The sequence below is a fragment of the Chrysochloris asiatica genome, unplaced genomic scaffold (genome assembly GCF_000296735.1).
Source record: "Chrysochloris asiatica unplaced genomic scaffold, ChrAsi1.0 scaffold00006, whole genome shotgun sequence".
Lineage (NCBI taxonomy): Eukaryota > Metazoa > Chordata > Mammalia > Afrosoricida > Chrysochloridae > Chrysochloris > Chrysochloris asiatica.
In genome coordinates, this window is record NW_006408524.1 from 40,571,861 (window position 1) to 40,582,216 (window position 10,356).

Genomic DNA, 10,356 nt, shown 5'->3' on the forward strand with positions numbered 1-10,356 from the left:
TATATGTTGTTAAGTGCCGCTGAGTCAGTTCAGACTCCTAGTGACCTTGTATAGGGTTTCTAAGGAGAGGCTGGTAGGTTTGAACTGCTGACCTTGCAGTTATCAGTCACTACAGATACTCTGCACAATACTGAAATGCAGGAAAAAATAAAATTACTGTCCTTAGCATGATTTGCTTCTAGATTCATTTTGAATCATAGCTTTGTTGTTTTTTGTTATTTTGTTTAGAGTTTGTTTTACAACAATTGGATTTTAAACCCTGTTTTCTTAGTGAAGAAAAAATATGTTTAAATGTCATTGTTAGAAATAGTTGACCATTAATTCTGGTAGTTGAAAAGTTGAAATCCACTTAATAAAGGAAGAACACTCCTCATAGCTTTCTCTTTGACAAAATTCTAGAATACATTCCTTTCCCTGAAGGTGGATTTCTGATACTATACAAGTATACTGTATTTAGCATACCACACACATAAACTTTTAAATTTTGAGGAAAAACCCCTCTATGTTTTAAAATGTTGGCTTTAAAAATAAAAAGCAGCAATTGAGGAGATTATTTTAAAATGATACGATGTTAGGTTATCTATATATTTAAATATTCTATTTTATCCATTTAATATTTTTTTGTCTCCTAGCTAATTTAATTTGTTTGTGCTGAATTCTTTCTTTCCTTAATGAAAATTTTGAAGTATTTTATCATTTAATTTTCTTTTAATGAGAAAAGGTATTTATAATCAGTAAAATGATGTAATTAGATAGGTATTCAATCTTAAATTATGAAATGTATTACTTATAATGAAAAAAGTTTAAATTAGCTTAATCCTTGACAAATTCAGCTGAAATTTTATTGTATTTTCTAATTGTTCTTAAGATATTACATAGAAAAATGATCTATTTGAAGACAGCCCTAATTTCAGAGATGACAGAAACAATCTTCTTGAATTACCTTCTTCATAATTAGCACATCAATTATTTATTTTGTAGTCTTGTGTTTATTAGAATTGTTACAGAAGGTATTTTTGGTATACTTATACAAATTCAATAGCCTTCATGTTTGCTGTTGATATCTTGTTTTAAAGTTTAACTTGACAGACTTTGTCCTACTTACTGTTCTGTTTGTCTGCCTGGCTTCTGTTTTCAACAGTCACTGAAATCACTGAGTCTAATATTTTAATAATCTATATTCTTTATTTAATTTATGTGAGCTCCTCAGATTATTTGACTTTGACAATCATTCTTTCCTAAAATACTCATCTCTCTTTCACCCAGATGCCCTAATTTCCTTTTTTCTAGTCTCTCTCTGACCCTTTCTTCTCAACCTTCTTTGTAAATTCTTTCTTCTTAACTCAACCTCTAAATGTTGGTGTAGAAGACTTTTCTAAAAGTCCTTGGCATCTTGAATGATTGGGTGTAGAATGAAGTAAATCAGAAGGAAAAGAAAGGTGGATAGAAGAGAAGTGTAAGGGAGAGGGTCTTTTATAATTACTTCTAAATTGTATATAAATTATTCTTTTTTTTTTTTTTTTGAGGTAGACTCATTATTTTTTACTTCTAGTTCCTGCTCTTATTTACATAACCATCTCTTTTGTTGTTTTCTTCTACAAAGATTACCACCACTAATATATAGATTTCAACCATGCACTAGTTCAAATACAGTTTCAACAGCAATTAATATGCATTTGACTTTATCTTCATTCCTGTCTCCTCACTCCCAGAATCCTGTCTGATAATGAAATCTGACTAAAAGTAACTGTACCCTTTTTATCTCTTTCTTATACCAATAATCATTGCTGCTACTTCTGTTTCCCTTACTTGGCAGTTATTTTATAATTCCTTTCTGGAGCTCTGGTGATTCGGTGGTTAAGCACTCAGATGCTCACCAAAATGTCAGTGGTTTGAACCCATGAGTCACTCCATAGGAGAAAAATGTGCTAGATTACATAAAGATTACAGCCTTGGAAATTCCATCTGGGAATAGTGTCACTATAACTCAGAGTGAACTTTAGGGCAGTGAGTTTTTGGTTGGTGTCCTGTATGTAGAAACTAGCCAAAAGACTTCTGTTACTGTGACAAAACGGCAAGAGGCAGAAGAGGACAAGGGGCCTGTAGGGGTCTAACAGAGGACGTTTCTCCATACTTCTGGGGAACATAGCAGGCTGTCAAACTTGGCTATTTAACAGCTCTCCTTTTATGTGTGCAGATTGGCATTCTCACCAGATCCTGCTGCTTCAAGATAGTAGAACTGCATGCATTAGAGGGGGCAGAGTTAAGTGTTGGAATTAATAAAGAATAGAAATGGAACCTCCTCTAACTTAGCCAACTTATTTATATTTCTGGAAAATACCTTTAAACTATTTTCAATAGCCACTTGTAGGAGGATTTTGACAATGGCCCAATTTCCCTTGAATTTTTAAAAATAAATGTGCTCAGTTGTTAAGGACCCCCTTCAAGGGGCCTATAGAGATTTCAGGCACTGAAGAATTCATGTTCTAATCTTCTGGAACATTGGTATTTATCACAGTTTCCTAGCAGAAGTCACGATTTGTGTACCCAAGAGGAAATCTGTACTTTTCCCCAGTTGGTATCTGGGTTGCTCTCTCTTTTATTAGCACATAGTAAAGAATTTCAGAATTAAACTTGGCAGATACATGAGACGCCTACTGATTTTTTTGTTGTTGTTGTTACCAGAATTGATTCTTGCTATCAGTGCCATGGCATAATCTCTGTGTTTCTGAATGCACATGCACATTTGGGTTATGTTTCACTGGAAATTTTTTTTTTAAATAGATTTTATGCTATATCATTATTGTCAATATCTATGGCAGGGATATAGGAATAGAAATAAGTAGGAAATTGGCTTTGACACTCTAATCTAAACATTGTGTCATTTGTGCTTATTTTAGATGAAAACATGTACTTCCCTGACAAGAAAGAAATAAATGTATGTTAATTAAAATATCTAACTCTGATTCAAGTTCTAAAAATAAGTGAATGACTGTAGAATAGATATTATATTCCCCCCAAAATATTAAAAATCTTGCAAATAATTTAATGTTTACTCAGCTTTTGAATTTAGATTTGATTTCTCCTGGACTATTTGTACAATAATTAATTCTTTTTCATAATTAATTCTTTAGACCCTTTTTCTCCCCTTTTATTTCTATTTGTTTATTTGTTTGTTTTAATATGGCAATGTCTGTCTGACTAGATTTCACTGTTTTCTTTTGTAATTAGAGTCAGATTTTGAACCTGGAATTTTCGTAGTGTAATTCTTTTCTGATAGGTATTATGATTGATAAATAAAAACATGTAACATTTACAGAACTATGAAATGCACTATTATTTGGACAAATGACTTAAAGTATCTCATTGGTATTTAGTCACATGTCGGCGTGGCTGTGAATGAATAACATAAACTGTGAAGGTCAATATCGATGAGAGGTTTTATTCTAATCTGATCAAAGAAAGTTGTAGATGGGTTTCTGACTACTCTTAAAGCAAAACAAAACCCATTGCTATCAAGGTGATTTTGACTCAGAGCATCCCTATGTTGTTGGTGTTGTTAAGTACCGTGGAGTCAGTTCCGACTCATAGTGACCTGGCACAGGGTTTCCAAGCTGTAAATTTTTATGGGAGCGGCTGGTAGTTTCAAACTGCTGACCTTGAGGTTAGCAACCCGATTCATAATCCTTACACTACCAAAGCTCCTTAAAGCATTCCGATAGGCCAGAGTAACACTGTCCCCATAGGATTTCTGAGGTGGTGAACCTTTACAGAAACAAGTTGCCTCATCTTTTCCCATGGAGTTGCCTTCAGATTCCAATCACTGACCTTTTAGTTAGCATTCTAACATTTCACCCATGGCAGCATGTGCTATGTGTATCCTAATTTCAAAATAGATTGTAAAAAAAAAAAAAAAAAAAATTGTAAAGTCAAATAATTTCCCCAAAATTTATTTCTGATAACATTTGCATAAGGACTTGGTGACTGGAAGAAGTATTTGTTTTCAACGTATGTTGGTTCATTTTATTTTATTTTTTCATATAATCATCAGTCTATAGATAGGAAATCTAGACATCCTTTCACAATAATAATAGATACGTATTTATATCATATTTCCTGTATGGCTCTGTAAAATCAGCAATGGTCTGTGAATCAAAAGATCAGTAGTTCAAATGCATCAATTGCTCCTTGGAAACCCTAGACAGGGTTGCTATGAATCATTACCAACTCCACAGTACTTAACAACAAAAACATTTACTAAAAGTTGTTAAATCATTTTATTAAATGTTAGAACATTTTGTTAAACCATTTCCTTGCATTATTTCAATTTTTACATCAAATTTATGAATAATATTTTTTTACTACCATGGAAATTAAAGTTCAGAGAGGTGGGAGAGCCATTACATAGTCGGATATAGAACTCAGATCCATCTAATTCCGTAGTCATTGCCTTTTTCTTATTTGCTAATCTGACAAGTGGTCACAAATCCTTCTGCTTGATAATAGTTGTAAACTAAAAATAATGGTAAAGGATTAGTCTGCGAATCTCATGGTCAGCAGTTCGAATCTACCAGCTGTTCAGTGGGAGAAAGATGAGGCTTTCTGCTCTGGTAAAGATTAACCACCTTGGAAGCCCTGTACGGGGTCGCTATGAGTGGGAATCCGACTCCATGGCACTTAAAAACAACAAGCATATATAGAGGGTCGCTATGGGTCTGAATTGACTCGGCGGCACCTAACAAAAACAAGAAAGCATATATATATGGGTGGTTGTTGCTGTTGTTAAGTGCCATCGAGTCGGTTCTGACCCATAGCGACCCTGTTACAGGGTTTCCGAGGCTGTAAATCTTTACGGGAGCAGAAAGCCTCCTCTTTCTCCTGCGGAGCAGCTGGTAATTTCGAACTGCTGACCTTAAGGTTCGCAGCCCGATTCGTAACCACTACGCTACCAGAGCTCCTTTTTTTAAAAATGTTTTATTGTGAATTATGTGATAGGTTACATGGGAGAACATCAGCCTTACATTCATTCTATCGTATATATATCGTCTCATTGCCATGGTTACAATCCCCTCCATGCAATCCTTCCCCCGTACCCCCCAGGTCTTCAGCACACAGTCGTTCTCCCGCTCTGAATTTAAAGTCTCCAGCTCAGAGCTCCTTTTTTGTGCCTATAAAGATCCCCAATGAAATGGATTGGCACAGTGGCATCAGTAATGGACTCAAGCATAGCAATGATTGTGAGGTTGGTGCAGGACCAGGCAGTGTTTTGTTTTCTGTTGTGCATACGGTCACTATGAATTGTTACTGGCTTTATGGCACCTAACAACAACATCATCAACAACAAAGATGTACAGCCTTAGAACTTCTAAGGAGCAGTTATTCTCCACCCTTTGGGGTCCTATGAGTTAGAATCAATTTTATGATAGTAGATTTTTGAATCACACAAAGGGACGCTTCCTGGCACAGGGACCCTATAGCAAGAAGCTATTGAGGAAAATGTCACAATGTCAGGTTGGGTGGGTCTGAATGGAAGAAGTGAAGGTACATTTCCTATATTAGGAAACTGTGGCCCTAAATAAAGATTTCATACCTGCACTTGAAACAGTTGCATTTGACAGTACCACAGGTAGCATAGTGGTTACAAGTTGGTCTGCTAACCTCAAGGTTGGCAGTTGGAAACTACCAATGGTTCAGTGGGAGAAAGATGAGGCTTTCTGCTCCTGTAAAGATTTACAGCCTCGGAAACCCTGTACAGGGTCACTATGAGTCAGAATCGACTCCCCGGCACATAACCACCACCACCACCACATACAGTATACTGACAAGTAGCAGTACTAATCTGACACTCAAGCCACAGTCAATACAGAAACAGGAAAACAAAAAAATTCACCTACTTTTTCTAATTCATCAATTTTCAGTTTATATCCCTCTTTATGTGTTATTCACAATATGTTTCATATGTAATAATGTACAGCAACAAGGGAAAAAACAAACATGAGAAGAGATGGAAAATACAGAGGTTAGAGGAACTATTAAGAAAACTATTAACAATTAGAATAAGCAGAAGGAATAAATCATAAATATTAATGGATTATTTTATAACATCTAAACTGAAGAAGAAGTTGACTACTGATCAAAAGAGTTCATTTTGGACTATGTTATTCAAAAGAAATTGTTACCTGCAATATGTAATATCTGAAGTAAAATCTGTAAAGTGAAAAGAAAAGGCCATGTTTCCAAACTTTGTCTCTTCAGAATAAAATCTCAGAAGAAATGGAAGTTAGGTCAGTTGAATGAAAAGTGGAAAAGAAACTTTATACCCAATCATACTTAAATTAATAAATGAATACACCATAGGATCTAACATATTTATAAATAAGATAATGTGATCTAGGAATTAAATTACTCATTTATATATCATAAAAAGAAGGAGAAAACCAAAATGGATGTTAGAAGAGACTCTGAAACTTGCTCTCCAGCATAGAGATGTTAAAGTAAATGGGAGAAATGAAGATGTAAAAGAGTTGAGCAACATTTCAAAGGATAGCTCTAAAAGACAAAAGACAAATATTGTAATGAAATGTGCTAAGACCTAGAGTTTGAAAACCAAAAGGGAAGAACATACTCAGAATTTCTGAAACTAAAAGAACTGAGGAAAAAAATCAAACCAAGACTTGCAATAGTGAAGAATTCAATGGCAAAATATTAAAGGATGCAGACAATACCAAAAGAAGATGGAAGGAATACACAGAGTCACTGTACCAAAAAGAAGTGGGCAATGTTGAAGCATATGATCAAAAGCCAGTGGTACTGAAGGAGGAAGTTCAAGGTACAATGAAAGTGTTGACAAAGAAAAAGGATCCGGGAATTGATGGAATACAAATTGAAATCTTTCATCAAACTCATGTAACACTCGAGGCAACCGTCTATGCCAAGAAATTTGGAAGACAGTTATCTGGCAACTGATTGGAAGAGATCCATATTTGTGACCATTCCAAAGATGAGTGACTTAATAGAATGTGGAAATAATTGGGCAATATCACTAATATCACATGCAAGTAAAACTTTACTAAAGATAATTCAAAACAACTGCAACTGTACATTAATAGGGAACTGCCAGATTCAGCCATATTCAGAAATGAATGTGAAAAAAGGGATATCATTGCTAATGTCAGATGGATCTTGGCTAAAAGCAGAGAATCCCAGAAGGATGTTTACCTGTGCTTTATTGATTACACAAAGGCTTTTGACTATGTAAATTATGACAATCTATGGACAACATTGTGGAGAATGTGTATTCCAGAACACTTAATTGTGCCCATGAGGAACTTGTACATAGACTAAGAGACAGTCATTCAAACAAAATAAGGATATCATGTTTGGTAAGGTGGAGGGTCAGAGAAAAAAGAGGAAGACCCCAAACAAGATGGATTGGCAAAGTGGCAGCATCAATGGGCTCAAGCGTGGCAATAATTGTGAGGTTGACCCAGGACCGGGCAGTGTTTCGTTCTTTTGTGCATAGGGTCGTGATGAGTCAGTACTGATTCAATGGCACCTAACAACAACAACAACAACAACTTTGGATACACTATCAGGAGGGACCTATCCCCGGAGAAGGTCATTATGTTCACTAAAGAGATGGGCCATTGAAAAAGAGGGAGACTCCCAATGAGATGGATTAGCACAGTGACAGAAGCAATGTCCTGAAGCGTAACAATTGTGTGGTTGGTGCAGGACCAGGCAGTGTTTTGCTTGGTTTTGCATAAGGTCACAGTGAGTTGGAACCAAATTAACAGTGTCTAACAACAACATATCATAAAAATATAATACTTTTATGAAAAGTTGCTGTGAAAGAAAATGCTATCAGTTACAGTAAGTAGAAACCCATGTAACAAAGGGGTTACAATATATATGTGTATATGTTTATGTTCATTTTTCCAGAGAACAATTTGGAAGAGATGAAGCACTAGGGAAAATGTGGCATAATATTATCATCAAAGATGTAGGCTTTTTTCATCTCTTTACTTTGTTGTTCTTTGTACTAGTCTGACCTCAGTTTGGTGATTAGGTAACCAACAGTTGCAACCAATATCCAAAGGATGGGAAAAGACATTTTTTTCTTGTGATTATCTGTTGAGAGAAGATACTTTCTCTTGAAGTTTCCTGGATGATAACTCATCACACATCATTGAACAGAATTGGGTCATACACCTGTCCCTGTCTCAGTACTAATTGGCTTGGATGACACATCAGGAATGTGGAATAAATGTTGGGGAGTTGATTGCAATGTCTACTTTGGTGCTCTAACTTCAAGAAAAAAAAACCCCAACAAACTGCAAAATTGGAGGAGAACTCATTGCATTTCTTGGGCATATGATGCATGAATTTATCTAATTTATAGATTTGAAGTAATCATTAGGTAGAACTAAGTTAATTTTGAAAACGTAGTTACAAAATAGAATAAAAATTTCCAAAATTATTCATCAAAAGGAAACACATAAATAAAACATAGCTAAACATTTTCTTTTTTCAGTTCTCAGATCCTGATAACAAAAATGTGCAAACAATGTAATAAATGGTTTTGGAAATCACCTTTTAAGATAATTTTTGAAAGATATAATGAGAGTAAAAGTATAATCAGGGAAAGTATTGTATATAATTAATTCACTTATAGTTGTTAAGTGCTGATTCAGTTCTGACTCATACCAACTCTTTATAGGGTTTCCAAGGGTATAAATTTTTACAAGAGCAGACAGCTGCTTCTGACTCCTAGAGAGAAACTTGTGGGTTTGAACTGCTGACCTTGTCATTCACAGTCCAATGTTTCTCTTACAATGCCACCAGTGTTCCGATGTATGTCATGTTGTTGTTGATAAATGTTTCAAGTGGATTCTGACTCATAGTGACCCTGTATAAGATTTCCAAAGATAAGCTTGTGGGCTTGAACTGCTGACCTCGTGGTTTACAATCAAATGCTTATCTTACAGCGCCACACCAGAAGTCCAATATATGTCATACAAGATATAAAACAAGGAGATTAAAAAAAAAAACAGAAAACATAAGATAAGTAATGGCAATGACTATACATTTTACTATTAAATGTTGTGTAGTCTCATTTTGAAGTCAAAATAAAGTCCAATAAACTGCACTGGATAAGAGACATAAGTAATTCAAGGTGAAGCAGAAAGGTTAAGTGAGAGAGAGAACAAAAGAGATAGATGTATATATATATATGTTCTTGTTGTTATTAAGTGCTGTCAGCCAGTTTTGACTTATAGCAACCCTGTATAGGGTTTCCTAAAGAAGGTATTTGAGATGAGCAAATCATTGATTTTTCAGAATTCTATCATGCAATCTCCAGCATAATTTCTCTCACCAAGGCCATATTTTCCAACTACCGGCCTTTCATCTTCGCTCCCAACCTTTGCATTCCAATCACTAACTACTGATCAATATATATTGATTGCATGTTTGATCAATTTCAAATTGAAGAAGTTGATATAATTCTTCTATTTCATCCTCACTGGCTTTAGTGGTTGATGCATAAATTTAAATAATAGTGGTATTAACTGGGCTTTCCTGTAGGTGCATGGATATTATCCTATCACAGACAACGTTGTACCTCATGACTGATCTGGATATGTTCTTTTCGACAATGAATGCCACGCCATTCCTCTTCAATTTGTCATTCCTGGCATAGTAAATCATGTGGTTGTCAGATTCAAAATGGTCAATACCAGTCCATTTCAGCTCACTAAAGCCTAAGATATTGATGTTTATGCGTTCCATTTAATTTTTTGACAATGTCTAATTTTCCTAAGTTCATACTTCATACATTCTGTGCTCCAATTATTAATTGATGTTTGCAGCTATTTCTCTTAATTTTGAGTTGTGCCCCATCAGCAAGGGTTTTAATCCATTTGTGTTATGATGGTCAACTATACATTGAGGAGGCAGCACTTCCCTAGTCGCATTTTGAGTACTTTCCAATTTGAGGGGCTCTTTTTCCAGCACTATATCTGACAGTGTTTCTCTGCTATGCATAAGGTTTTCAGTGACTAAATATTTAGAAGTAGTTCATCACACCTTCTTCATACTCTGTCTTCAATTGAAATCTGTCCACCATAGATGCCCCTGATGGTATTTAAAATACCGGTGACATAGCTTCCAGAATCACATCAACTCGCAAGCCACCACAGTATGACAATGGAATACGTAGAAATCAAATTGACTACATCAACAGAAAGACACGATGGAAAAATTCCATATTATCAGTCAAAACAAGGCCAGGGACAGATTGTGGAACAGACCGTCTATCACTTATATGCAAATTCAAACTAAAGCTGATGAAAATGA

General features: G+C 35.2%; 1 protein-coding gene across 1 annotated transcript in view; it reads left to right on the forward strand.

Annotated features, from left to right (window-relative positions):
- Window positions 1-10,356, forward strand: part of DGKB (diacylglycerol kinase, beta 90kDa) — a 273,672-nt gene that overhangs the window by 31,246 nt on the left and 232,070 nt on the right. The gene's annotated exons all lie outside the window — the stretch shown is intronic.